Consider the following 14,393-nt stretch of genomic DNA (forward strand, 5'->3'; position numbering starts at 1 on the left):
AACCATTTGGAGCCTTTGTATCTAAGGACAAAATTAAATGTGACTCTTTCTGCCGAAGAAGTTTCATCCTGTCACCTCCCCGTCCGGGTTGAGGTACGGAGCACAAAACTGTATATTCAAGATCTCTCAATTTTTTATCATGAACAGCTCGAAAGTGTCGCGCGACTGGGTAGTTATTGTCGCTATTAACAATTGCACGGATGTGTTGCAATATTCTCTGGTGTACCGGAAGTTTGGTACTTCCAATGTACTCCAGGTTGCATGTGCATTTCAATTTGTATACAACAAATTCAGATCTACAAGTGAGGTGTTCACGAATAGGGACAGGTGTGGAACAAAATGCTGTGTAGTAGTGGGTACTATTCTTGGCAAACGTGCAAGCTCTACATGAAGTGCACCGAAAGAATCCTGTCTTAGTGGTTAGAATCTTTTTAGGCGGTTCTTCGGGCATAGATCTATCTAATGCATCACGCATACTGGGGGATCTTCTGAATGTGATGTTTGGACTTCTAGGAAGTATAGGTCCCAGAATGACATCCGTGAGGATTATAGGCCATTCAGACGTGATGATGTTCCTGATTTTATGTTCCTGTATACTGTAGTTAGTGATGAGTCGCACAGTATTTTCATCATTTGGGCTTACAGGAATTTTGGGCATTAGAAGTGTATTGCGCTCAATTGCGCGAGCTTTGCAGAGAGCCTTATCAAGGATCTGATCAGAATATCCCCTATGATGGAAACGTTGCCTGGACTCATGGAGGCATTTTTCCAAGGAGTCATTTTCGCTGCAAATTCTGCAGATACGAATGAACTCCCCATAAGGGACACTGCGAATCGTATGGGCAGGGTGAGAGCTGTGTGCGTGTAAAATTGAATTGCCTGCTGTGGCCTTCCTGTGTAAGCAGGTTTCAATTCGATTGTCTTTAATGAAAATATTAACATCAAGAAATTCAGCTGAATCAGCCGTGATGCTGGAAGTGAATTTTAGATTAAAGGAATTCCTATTAATCTCTTCAACAAAGATTTCAGCATCATTCATTGTTCCCTGCCAGATTATACAGACGTCATCTATGAAACGCCAATAGTGTTTGATGTTGGGTAGCCAGTGGCGGTGTGTGGTATGTAGCTCGCGTTCCTCCCACCAGCCAACATGCAAGCATGAGTAGCTGGGGGAGAAACACGAGCCCATCGCCACACCTCGTAGTTGTTCATAAATCTGACTCTGAAACTTGAAAAAGTTAGTGGTTAAACAGATATTTAACATTTCCATTAACATGGTGTTATGTTCACGAAAACAGATATCTCGTCTGTCCAGATAGTTTTTACACGCGTTCATGCCATGTTGGTGGTGTATTGACGTGTAAAGGGATTCAATATCCATGATTAAGAATAGTAAGTTCGCATTCCATTCCACTTTATTGAGTTTGATTAAAAAGTCGGTGGTGTCCTTAACAAAAGATGGAAGACTCTGCATGTAAGGCTGCAAAAAATAATCTATATATTTGGAGATGTTTTCGTTGTTGCTGCCTATGGCAGCAATGATAGGACGACCAGGAATGGGAGTTGTCTGTTTATGAATTTTTGGTAAAAAATATAACACCGGTGTAATGGGATGTTCTTTCACCAGAAAATTACACTCTTCCTTTGTGAGCAGGCCTTTCCGCTTCCATGTTTGTATTTGTTTGCGGGTGGATTCATTACATTTATTCATCGCAAACTGGGAAGTCGCACGATAACAGGAGGTGTCACTAAGGTGTCTCTGGGCTTCAATGATATAATCCTTAGTTGACCAAAGCACTGTGTTTCCCCCTTTATCAGCATTTTTGATGATAATGTCTTTGTTCTTTTGTAGCTTGCTCACAAGTTTGTGGTACTGTTTGTCGTTATATTTAGATTGATGTTTCTGACTCAAAACTTTCTTATTAAGTGCCTTTAATTCAACAATTACTTTATCACTGAACACATCTACTGAATCACGTGGCATGATTGGCAGAAAGGTTGATTTAGGCCGAAAAGGAGTAATAGCTGAACAGCCTGTTTCAGTGCTCTGGCTCACCGTAGGAGTAGGTTGTGAGTCATTGTCAAAAGCCAAATCCAGTAAGTTCTGTAATGCGGCTGCATCTTGAACTTGTAATCCTGGAGTCATAGTGCTCACTTCAATGCTAGGCTCAGTTTGTTTTCTTTTAGCTTCTAGTTTGAAGAATTTGATTAGTTTAATCTTCCGGATGAATTTGTAAATATCAATCCGGGTCTGATTGTATGAAAATCTGTTGGGCGGACAATATGACAGACCCAGAGAGAGCAATTGTTGTTCTTTTAAGGATAAAGGAAAGTCTGTGAGATTAATAACAGTGTTCTCAACTGAAGTCGTTATCTTCGCCAGTTCTTTTTTGCTTTTCCGCGTGTGGTACTTGCGTTTGAAGAGGACCCTCCTTGCGTGCCTGCGCTGGCTGTTTGATTGCCTGATTTGTTTTGAGGTTGCCGGGAGCGCAGGGAGTACCGCCGGTCCTCGCTCACAAAATTCAGTTCGTCGATTACAGTGAAGTTCTCACATGTGGGAGGACCCTCAGTGGATCTTATTGGTATGGTTTCATCTTCACTGCCAGATGTGAGCGAGTTCAAGGACAGATTGTCGCTGTTATCAGGTGGAATAGTGTTAGTAGAGGTTGATGGTTGGTTGGTTAGTATATTGCCAGCATTAGCCACTGCTTTACGTTTTAGATTGTCATATTTTCTAGAGAATGTAAAAATTCTCCCTGTGGCATAATCATGCTTATCTCTTGCAAACTTCGTAATTTTGCGTTCAATGATGGTTTCTTCCAACTTTTTTACTCTTATGTCAATCTCTGCCTTGGTTTTCGTTATCAGATCTGTTTCTCCCGATGCCTCCAAAAGACCATTCACTCGGTCTATTTCGAGTAACAATTTATTACGATCAGATTCCGCATATTTGATCAAAATATGCAACATATTCATTGAGCTCTTCAAGTTGTTATCTGCCCATTCTTGGAGCATCTGGGGGTCCGGATTCTCATAGGTTGGAACAATGAGTACTCTCAAACCACGCGGTATTCTATTTGCATCCCTATACTTCTCGAGGGATTTCTTCTCCCACCATTTGGAAATTTCGCCACGGAGGAGTTTCTCCAATGTTTTTAGTAGACCATTCACATTGCTATCAGCCGTGCCCGGTGCCTCACTTGTTTATTTTGGGATATTTACCGGCAGACTGTCAAAGCGCACCTCAGCTGTGGCTTCTCTGTTTCTCAGCGCGTCACTAGATATCATAATACCGTGTACCGTGAGCAAGAACAGTAATCTGTTTGGAACGCGTAGGTGAGGAAGTTTTTTCCTTGATGGATTAAAAAGCTTAATCAAATCCTAGAAGAGTGCGGTGATTTATTTCAATTTGCTTTGCAAAAAATGTATATATATATATATATATATATATATATATATATATATATATATATATATATATATATATATATATATATATATATATATATATATATATATATATATATATATATATATATATAAGTATCCGGAGGAAGGCAGGTTATCTTCCAGATGTATATATACAAAATAATGTTTCCCAGACCACAAGGTCAAATGCTTTTGCATCCTCTAACAGAAGCACTAAGGCAGGTGTGTTTGCCACAAAGTAATCTAGTGCTTCAACCAAATAGTGTGTGTTTGTTCTCAACTGCTTCCTTGCAATAAAACCATTCAGGTCTGACTGAATTAACTTTCATACAATTAAGTTGAATCTGTTAGTTAAACGTTTTGTGGTGATTTTGTATTCCATATTTAATGGTGAAATTGGACAATACGAATTTGGTTCCTCACAATCCTTCCCCTTTTTTAAGAAACTTGCAACATTGCCCTCATGAAAGATGCCGGTATAGGTCCTTTCCCTAACATTATACTAGTGACTAATAGAAATTGTCCGACTAAGTCTTATGAAAAAACGTTAAAGAATTCCACTGGGAAACCTTCTGGCCAACAGGCTTCACAATTCGATAGATTTCTAATACCTCGACCAGTTCTTCTTTTGAGAAGGGTCGCATGATATTTACCCCTTCTTCTTCAGATAGCACCAGAACATTCTGTTCCGTTAGAAACTGCTCGAGGAACTCTTTATCAATTGAATGATTTTATGTGTAAATCAGCCTATAATGTTCTAGCATGATTACCCCACCCTTGTTGTACCCTTACTCCTGATGCCCGTAGTGGGACATTTCCGAACATTGATCTGATTACTAGCAACTTGTTCATGGACCTGGCAAGCTAGAAACCTCCCTGTAAAATTGCTTTCCTCGTATTCTTTTTGCTTCTAAACACAATTTAATATTTCACATTTTGCATAATACGCAGCAATGAGCGCCTCTCTGGCCTTATCGAGTTTTCTTTTATTAGACACAGATTGATTACTCAGGAAACATTCCTGACTGTGCCGTACATTTCTTTCTAGGGTTTGCTTTTGTAATTTCCATTTTTTTATATTTTTGGCATCTTTACCTATCCCCAGCCACTAGATATATATGCCTTTAGAGCATCCCAAACAATTCTTGTGGTTGAAGTTCCATGATTTATTGCGAGGAGCTCCTTTATCTTGCTTTTACAAAATTGCACCCACCCTTCCTCCTGTAAGTACTGCTTGTTAAAAATCCAGTGCCGATGATATACTAGAGCTCTCCCTCTCTCAAACTCGAGAATGATCGTAGCATGGTCAGAAAAAAAATTGATAAAATGTGTTCACTGTTGAAAACCAATGTTTTAGACTGTAGAAAGAAATCAAACCAGGAAGAGATATGGAATCTTCCGGAGAAACTGGTATAGGCAATTTCTGTAGGAAAAGTCTATCTCCAGGTATCAGTTAACCCCAGAGTTTTACAATAGTTTCGGATAACTTTAAAGAATTTCTGTAATTTGTGTTAGCTTGGCTAATGTCAACCTGCAGCTACAATAATATAGCATTCTCGCACACTCTGTCAGTTAGCATCACCATTCATAATATTGGTTCTCTGAACCCGAAGTCTTATGCATACATGTTCTATAGGTTATTACCCTTTATGTTGACATTCTAGTCCTGGCTTATATGTAACATATGTATTATCCGGAAAAAACTAGCAAACACAAGGAGATGATGGATGGATCGCTGAAACTTTTCAGACACTCACCCCAATCACAGATCTGGGTTGAATCCATCATCATTCTTTGGCTCCCTTTGCCAACCCAGTTCAGACACAGCTATTGGCAAATCAGTCTTGACCCTATTCCTCATGGGAACAGTCCAGCCCGAACTGCCAAGGCAGTTCTTCCCTGGACCAGGAACAAGCATCCTGGGACCAGTTTCGAGGGTAACACCCCTCATCAGCCAGGCTAGCTTGAATCCAGTATCAAAGTGAACAAGGGACCCAAGTCAGAAAATACCATGCCAACTTAGGGCGAACAAAGCAAACACAAGGAGATAATTGGCGGAGCGCTGGAACTTTTCAGACACTCACCCCCAGTCACAGTTCTGAATTGAATCCATCATCGTTCTTTAGCTCACTTCGCCACCCCAGTTCAGACCCAGCCATATGAAAATCAGACTTGACTCTATTTCTCATGGGAATAGTCCAGCCCGAACTGCCAAGCCAGGTCTTCCCTGGACCAGAAACAAGCATCCTGGGACCAGTTTCAGGTACCACCACTCGTCAGTCAGGAAAGACCTGCAATACACAAAAACACTACCTACAGAAAAGCAGTAATACCATTTTTAATGCACCCCTCTCATCCTACCAAGTACTTTAACTTAGGGAGAGCTGTGGTGGTGAGCCTCAGCAAGGCCTACCAGTGCTAGGGGTTCTCCCTTCTCTGCACAGAGCCCTCAGACCAATAGGAAGAAGTTGGCACCAAAACTGGAATATAAAAGACAGAGTTACAGACCAGCCTTGAATTTAGCCGGACTACCTTGGCACTATTGTACAATTGTCAGTGACGGTGCTATACTGTGCACTGAAAGTGTTTTACCTAGTAGAGCAGGCAGCAGCGCGCAGGGAGGGGGAGGGAGTTGCGGGTAGTGGGGGGATGGGGTTGGGGGACCAGTTTGTTGTATCCTTGATTTGCATTTCTTTCTTTTTTCTATAATGTAACTAAAGAAAATGACTGCATATATGTTCAGACTAATGATGATGGTGATTGACTCTGGGTGACAGAGCGTTACAGAATATATGCTTAATATGCACTCAATAAAAATCTGTTTTCAAAAAAAGAAAAGACAGAGTTTAATAAACCTCATGAGGTGGAACTACATTCACACAGCACCCTTAGGTAATGCATGAAGTAGCACACTGAATGGAAGGAGCTTGGTCCTTTAATACCCACACAGGGGCTCAAATGAAGGTGGTACAAGTACAGAATGCTGGTTGTAAGTACATATAAGGTCATACACAAAGTGTACAAGCAACAAGTGGGAGGAGCCAACAGCTAGCTAATTCTGGTGAACACATCCTGATAGTTACAAGTTGAGGACAGCTGTAAGCTCAACTGAGCATGTGCGAAGCAGGAGAGGCTAAATATATATTGTCTCTAGGCAGATTTCAAGAGCAGTTAACAGGGAGGTAGGACAGAGCACATGGCAAACAAAATAGCTGCCAGAAATACAAAATGGATTCTGCAAAATGGACAAGATAGTCTCTAAATACAAGAATTCTTCTGCTAATGCTTAACCTAATCGCTGCTAAATTACAATAGACAACCCTTTCAGTATTAGCTGAAGACATTTGATTATTTGGGGTAATCCAGATATGCATCCTGTACATTGAAGCTCATCATCTCAGCTATTTCTTTATTTAACATTTGCTGTGCTTTTATATCTGCAATATTTCTTTTGGCAGGTGTACAAGCAGTGATGCACATGGAGCAAAGCATAGGACCACATTGTATACAAGTACAGCATGTAAATAGTATCACCAGTAGTATACATAGAATAGTCAGTAGCTTCCAGCCCCAAGTAGCAAAGAGAGTCCATATCCAGTATGAAAATGTCCATGTACCAGTCTCTGTGTGAATTTCTGCAGCAATCTTATGCAGTTTTGAGTTTGCATCATATACTGAAGTTGAGTGAACCGGTATAAACACACAACTACTACTGATGATGCGACATGCACCACCTCGATCAGCCAATATCACGTCTAACACCATACTATTTTGGAGAGCTACAATCCTCGCAAATTGTAGTTCCTCTGTAATGTTCCCAAGTGCCATAGCTGTTTGATTGGTAACAGCTTCCACAACACGAGTTAATCGCCTTATCTTTCTGCTATTCAATGCAGCACCCACAAAGAAGAACAAACCCAAATTGAAATCGACATATTGTTGCAAAGTGGTATCTGTCTGGTCAACTTTATCTACATTTATTGTTCGTTTATATCTATTCTTGGAAATGTCATTATACAACTTTAAATTCAGGTGATATGATGGAGGGGCCAAGAACACAGGTGGTAACAAAAATCATATGTAACATACCCCGGACCACCCAACAGGTAATTGATAGTATACTTTATTACCACATACAAAATAAGTATTATGTGAAGACGTAAAACTGCTGTTATTAGCACCTTCAATAGTCAATGTCAAAATACATTCACTCCGTCCTACTGGAATTCTCCCAACACTATTTATACACAGTTCTGCTTTTGCTCTGGTCACAGAATTACAAAAGGTCCATTGTCTTTGATAGTCTTCATATTCGTGAAGACATATGGTGTCGAAATATTGTCTGGTTGATATTCTTCCCATTCCCATTTAGTCCCTTCAGCTTGAGGATAACCATCTTCATCTTGATAGCATACTTTATTCAGACGAAAGATAATTCCTCCTACTGAAGACTTTCCGAAAGCAAACAAAAGAGCATACCAAGCTTGACAAGAACCATTATGGGAAAACGGTAGAGGAATAAAAGGTGTTCCTCCGTTCTTTTGGTGTGCAGGTATCATTCCACACACCCAACATTTGGTAGCATTCGTAGCATTGTGTGTATGATGCAACATCTGGATGAATGTGTTATTTAAGTAGGATTGTCGATGTTTCTGCTCATGGTAGGGAAGTGTAAAATAGTGATATTCCACTGAAGCTGGAGTAGTGGCAACAAGAAACTGACGAGCATGAGCCACTTTCTCAACAAACCAGAGCAACAGCAAACCCTACAGCACAAATGATTCTTTTGTTATTCATTTCAGCAACAGTGATAATTGATCTTTCTGAAAGTCATTGAAAACAATCGTTGGAGCTCTTATCTCTTGGGCAGCCGCTGATTTCTTCACCATGGTCCAAGACGGGTGTCACTACACTAAGGCAGGGCTGATCCCCCCCTTGCCACATCGGCTCTCCGTTTCACTAACCCAGGACGGTAGTTCAACCAGTCTTTTTCAACACTGCAGATTCTTTCCTCGGTCTCAAGTGGTATCACGATGCTCCAGGAATCGTGTGGTCCGGGAAGACTTCCGCAAATTCGTAAGGTGAGATAGCTTGACCTTTCTCCGTCTCCAGAATCTCTCGGTGGTCCGTCAGCACAGCAGGTTCCACCAAGGCAGGCTACACACGCTTACAGTGTGTGCTATGGACCCAGCTCTTCTTGTTCGTCACTCGAACTGCTGTCCTTGTTGCGAGGAGCACCTGCTCTGGTCCTCGCCACCTCGGTTCCAAGCTGTTCGATCTGTCGAAGACCTTGACCATCACCTGGTTGCCAGGACAGAGTTCATGGGCCTCACCTGTAGATCTGTCAGGAAGAGCTTCTCGAACCTGTTGATGAATAGAGATCAAACTATCGGTTAACTGTGCCAAATAATCATTCAACAGAACACAAGGAACATCATGTATGGGGCGTGGCTTAAGAACTCCCCAAATGTTCATTGGTCTCCCAACGACCACTTCATATGGGGTAAGGCCAGATCGTGAATGTGGCACTGGTCTTATGGACAACAATGTCAAGGGTAGTGCATCTGGCCATTTTAAAGATGTGGAAGCCAGTATTTTCGCCAACTTTAATTTCAAAGTAGCGTTGTACCTCTCCACTAATCCTGCTGATTGAGGTTGGAAGACTGTATGGAATTTCTGTTTGAACCTAATCCTTTAAGGACATGGTCAACAACTTGCCCAATAAAATGAGGTCCGTTGTCACTCCACAAAAGCTTACAAACACCATAGCTAGGGAAAAACTCCTTTAGAAGCACCTTAGCTGTAGTGAGAGCTGTATTATCCTTTGTAGGGTATGCCTCTATCCATTTACTGAAGGTACATACCACCACTAGGTCGTATTTCAGATTATAGCAGCGTTCAAGTTGGATGTAATCCATCTGCAAAACTTCAAAAGGTGCGGTTGGTGTAGCAAACCCTCCTGTAGGAGTCTGTGTCCCTTTTCCAGGATTATACTGCCAACAGATCAAGCAGGTCTGTACCACTCTTTTACCTGTGGTGGTAATTTCAGGATGCTCCCAAACTTGCGTAAGCAATTTAGTTATTGCTAGAGCTCCAACATGTGCCAGCCCATGTGCCATTTGAACCATAGGTTGTAAATAGGCTGCAGGCAATTTCCACTTGTTCATTTCTTTGTTACGCCAACAACCCTCATCGTCTAAATTTCCTTCTTTAGACCATTGCTCAAGTACTTCAACAGAGGCAGATCTCTGTATATCCAATACTTCCTCTCTAGCATCATGCCAATGCTCAGCTTGTGATTTCACTACGTACATGTGTATGTGGCCCCCCTTGCTGAAATTGTGAGGAAGTATGGATTCACACCGGTGTCCTACGCCGATGACACCCAACTCCTCTACCCTTTCCACTCCCTTAACTCTAATGTTAGGGAAAACTTTGCTGAAGGTATGAGGGCTGTTTCTAATTGGATGGCCTCCAACTGCCTCCAATGTAATTTCGGGAAGACGGAGGTAATGCTCTTTGGGAAAGCAACTATACTCTGGTCCCCCGACTGGTGGCCTCTGGACTTAGGACCAGTGCCCTCCCCAAAACTGACTGTCAAAAATTTGGGTGTGAAACTAGACCAAAACCTAACCTTAAAGGAGCACGCAAATGTGATCGCAGGAGCTTGCTTCCGCACCATTGGCCTGCTGAGACGATTCTTCCCTCTCCTGCCTGACACCTACAGGAAGACCCTGGTACAGGCCCTGGTGATAAGTCGATTAGACTACTGTAACGGGCTCCTGATATTAGCTAACGAGGATGCCATTAATCGGCAACAGGTGGTTCAGAATACAGCGGCAAGACTGATTCTGAACGCTCCTACAAGAACCCCTTCCAGGCCCCTGCTGAGAGAACTTCATTGGCTCCGAATACGGCAACGTGTAAAATTTAAAATCTGCTGTACCGTCCATAAGTGTTTGTTTGGAAACGGCCCCAACTATTTGACCCAAAAGCTACAACTTTACAAACCAGACCGCTCTCTGCGTTCAAGCAATCAACTGCTATTAAAACCCCCTCTTATCAAAAAAACCAGACAAGGCGGCCGTGCCCTCTCCCTTGTGGGCCGACCCTGTGGAATAACCTGCCCTCCAGCCTCAGACAAATCTCCAACCATCTATCCTTTAGAAAAATGCTTAAAACCAACCTGTTCGTAGAGGAATAACCAGCCGTAGCTCAACCACTAAAACCCCAGCTCATCAGCAAAGCCCTTCTCTCACCATCTTGGCGAGCAAAGCGCGGAGATACCCCGACCGGGGTCAATTCTTGCGCTATACAAGAAATTAAATAAATAAATAAATAAACATGGATGTAGTGCTTCGCTGCATCCCAGTCTCACGAGCTACACCATCTGCAAAGGCATTGCCTTGTCCTATTTTGTCAATGATTTTCTTGTGTGCGCTACAATTCATAATAGCAACTCTCTTTGGGTATGTAAGTGCAGTCAAGAGATTATGTACTAATTCTCCGTGCATGATCTGCATCCCGTGGGATATAAGAAAGCCTCTTTCCTTCCAGAGTAGGCCAAAATCCTGAACCACTCCAAAACCATAGCGGCTATCCGTGTAAATGTTCACACAGAAGTCAGTGCTAAGTTCACACGCTCGTGTCAAAGCTATTAGTTCAGCTGCTTGAGCCGTTTTGAGGTATGCAAGCTGTTTCCACTACTGTCTCAAGCGTGGTGATTGCATAAGCAGCTGAAGTTGTGCCATCTGGTAACTTCAAACAGGACCCATCAACCCACAGTTCCCCATCTACATCTGGAAGGGGCGTATCTTGCAAATCGATGCGACCCTTTGTCTGTTACTCAGTAAGAAATATACAATTGTGAGGCTCCTTTGACTGAGACTGAGTCGCAGGATATGGCAACAAAGTGGCTGGGTTCAGTGTCGCACACCTCTTCAAGGTAATATGAGGTGCTTACAGTGTCAATTCGTATCCTGTCAAACGAGCACTAGTTAAGTGTTGTGTCTTAGTATGATTCAAAAGGGCATCTACTGCATGGGGTACTAGCACCAACAGTTTGTGTGACAAAGCTATCCCTTCACTCTGACGTATGGACACAGCTGTCGCTGCAACTGAACGGAAGCATCCAGGCAACGCACGAGCAACAGGATCAAGAGCTGTAGAAAAATATGCACAAGGGCGCTGCTTATCACTGTGTGTTTGTACTAAAACTGACAATGCATACCCATCTTTCTCGTGTACATAGAGTGTAAAGGTTTTCGTATAATCTGGTGTACCTAACACTGGTGCAGAGCAAAGAGCTTGTCTTAACTGACGAAAAGCATTTTGGCATTCATCTGTCCATGGAAGGGGGATCGGAGTGTTTTAAGTCAAAAGCTCTAGCAGGGGTTTAACAATGTGTAAAAAACCCAATATCCATTGCCTACAAAACGAAGTCAAACCAATGAATGCACGGACATCTTTCTGTGTGGAAGGTAATGGGGTGTCTAAAATTGCTTGAATGCGATCTGGTGTCCATGCACGGCCCTCCTTAGACAGAAGGTGACCTAAGTAGGTTACCTTCGTTCTACAATATTGCAATTTCTTTTGTGATACTTTATGATAGTGTAAAGCAAGAAAAGAAAGCAAAGACAAAGTACATTTTTCACACTGCTCAGGCGCATCAGCTGCCAACAAGATGTCATTGACATATTGTATGAGAGCCACTCCTTCAGACCAAGTAAAGGAATCGAGTTGTCGTTTTAAGGCTTGACTATAAATACTCGGACTCTCAGTGTACCCTTGAGGTACTCTACAAAATCTGCATGATCGATTATTCAGAGTGAAACCGAACAAATATCGGCTATCAGGATGAATAGGAATCGAGAAGAAAGCATTCTTCAAATCGATTAAAGAAAATGTAGATGCTGTCGGAGGTACCAGGATAAGTAATGTTGTTATGTCAGAAACCACAGGGTACTGCAGTACTACAATCTTGTTGACTTCTCTTAAATCAATGATGAATCTATAAATCCTGGTGTCAGTATCTTTTTTCAAAATGGGAAGAATCTGACTATTGCAAACATTGCAAGGAACTCAAATCATGAACAATGCGTGTAAGTGCTTCTTCTCCTTCTTTAGAAATTTTATACTGAGGCAGTCTTGGCAAAGAAGCACCCTCCTTGACACTAATATGCACTGGCGGAATAACCAATTGCCCTACATCGGTGTCTGAAATAGCCCACAAAGTAGTAGGTAGTGAAGCTAATGCAATTTCCTCTTTAGCAATACAGGATCTCTCAATCACCGGGTAGTTGTCATTCAAAATAACCCGTACGCCTTCCGGAGAACATCGTATCGTAGCCCTGAAATATTTAAGCATATCAAGACCCACAATATTGTCTGGTGTGTTCGGAGAAAGCAAAAACGGACATGGAGCAGTAAACTTATCAACATGGAATACTAGTGGTTGTGACAATGGGCTAAGGGAAGGTGTTACATCGAAACCTATCAATGTAATGGTTAAGCCAGACAGGAGAGCCCTGGGAACCGAGTAGCTTCTGTATCAACCTGAAACTGATCAGTAGAACCCAAAACATGTACTGTAACATAGGGACCCCTCTGATCTACTGGAACTTCAACTGATTCCTTACCCCATCCTAGGCAATTCTATGCATTAGCAGAATCTTGTAAATCAGGATGGCACATAGTCGGACATTTGGTTTGGTTCCTTCTATCAAAAGTGTTAAATCCATCCTGCCCACGTGTATTTGCATCAAACCTAGCACGATCATTCGTGCTTCCTCTAGGCCCTGAATATCTTAAGCGATTTCTCATTTGTCCCCGACCACATGGACACTGCTGAACACGCAGTACTGGGCAATCAGAAAGCCAATGTCAAATTTCTTGCAGTACGCACACTGATCAACAGACAAATTCGAACAAGTATAGGGAGGAAAAGACGAACCATAAGATCTACGTCCGCCTCTATCATTACCTCTAGAAGGTGGGCCATAAGTTTGAGCTAACATAACCTTTGTTTTCAACTCTTTAGACTTTTTATCCTCATTACTTTTAGCTTCTAATTCTTGTTGCTCATAATACTGAGCCATAGTTAGGAGAGAAACCGGAGAAGAGGTAGTCCATGCACTTTCACTCGCCTTTAGGCGACTAGCTATTCCTGGCAAAAGGTTTGCAACATATTTATCGACAAACAGATGCCTACCCGTGTCATCTGTCAATGACTGCCCACTAAAATCGTAGAATGCCTCCTCAAAGCGTGTAAAGAAATCTGAAACCGATTTGTCTGCCTTTTGCTTACACAGCGCTAATACAGTCCAATCTATCTTTTTAGGGGGAATAATCATCTTTAACTTAACTAATATAGCTGCCGGAAGATTTAAAATTAACTGACACAGTTTCTGTGCAGGTTCTCTGTCTTCACCTAACTGCTCTAAATCTTTCCATAATGCTCCAAATGTCGCACGATCATCAACTCTACGCACAATTCTCCAAATATCAGGCGGTAATATTAGTCCAAAAAACATATCAATATTAGGCAAAGTCATAGAACAAGAGCTAATGGCACCCTCAACTTCCTCATAAAAGGCTGCTGGATTCTTTCGCAGATCAGGCAATGCATTTTTAAGGGCCATAACATCTGCTCTATTCCAAGGAGTGTAAACCCAATTATAAATAAAATAACATTTTGCATCAATAGAAGTCTTATCACTTGTACCCGTTCCCCTAGGAGGAACATATAAAGGCGCTGCCTCCCGCATGGGTTTCACATTAATTACAACATTCTTATCTGTTTCAGGAGTAGAAGTTCGTGCCATGCTGATTTGGGATGTTTGTGCAGCTGCATCTGCTGCCTTTTTCTCCTCTTGCAAACGGGCTACGTCAGCACACAGTTTAACCAAGCGTCTGATCGTGTCAGCCACCTGGGAGTAGACAAAAAAACCTTCACGTAGTTGTTT

The sequence above is a fragment of the Lissotriton vulgaris genome, chromosome 11, assembly GCF_964263255.1.
Source record: "Lissotriton vulgaris chromosome 11, aLisVul1.2, whole genome shotgun sequence".
In the NCBI taxonomy this organism is placed as follows: domain Eukaryota; kingdom Metazoa; phylum Chordata; class Amphibia; order Caudata; family Salamandridae; genus Lissotriton; species Lissotriton vulgaris.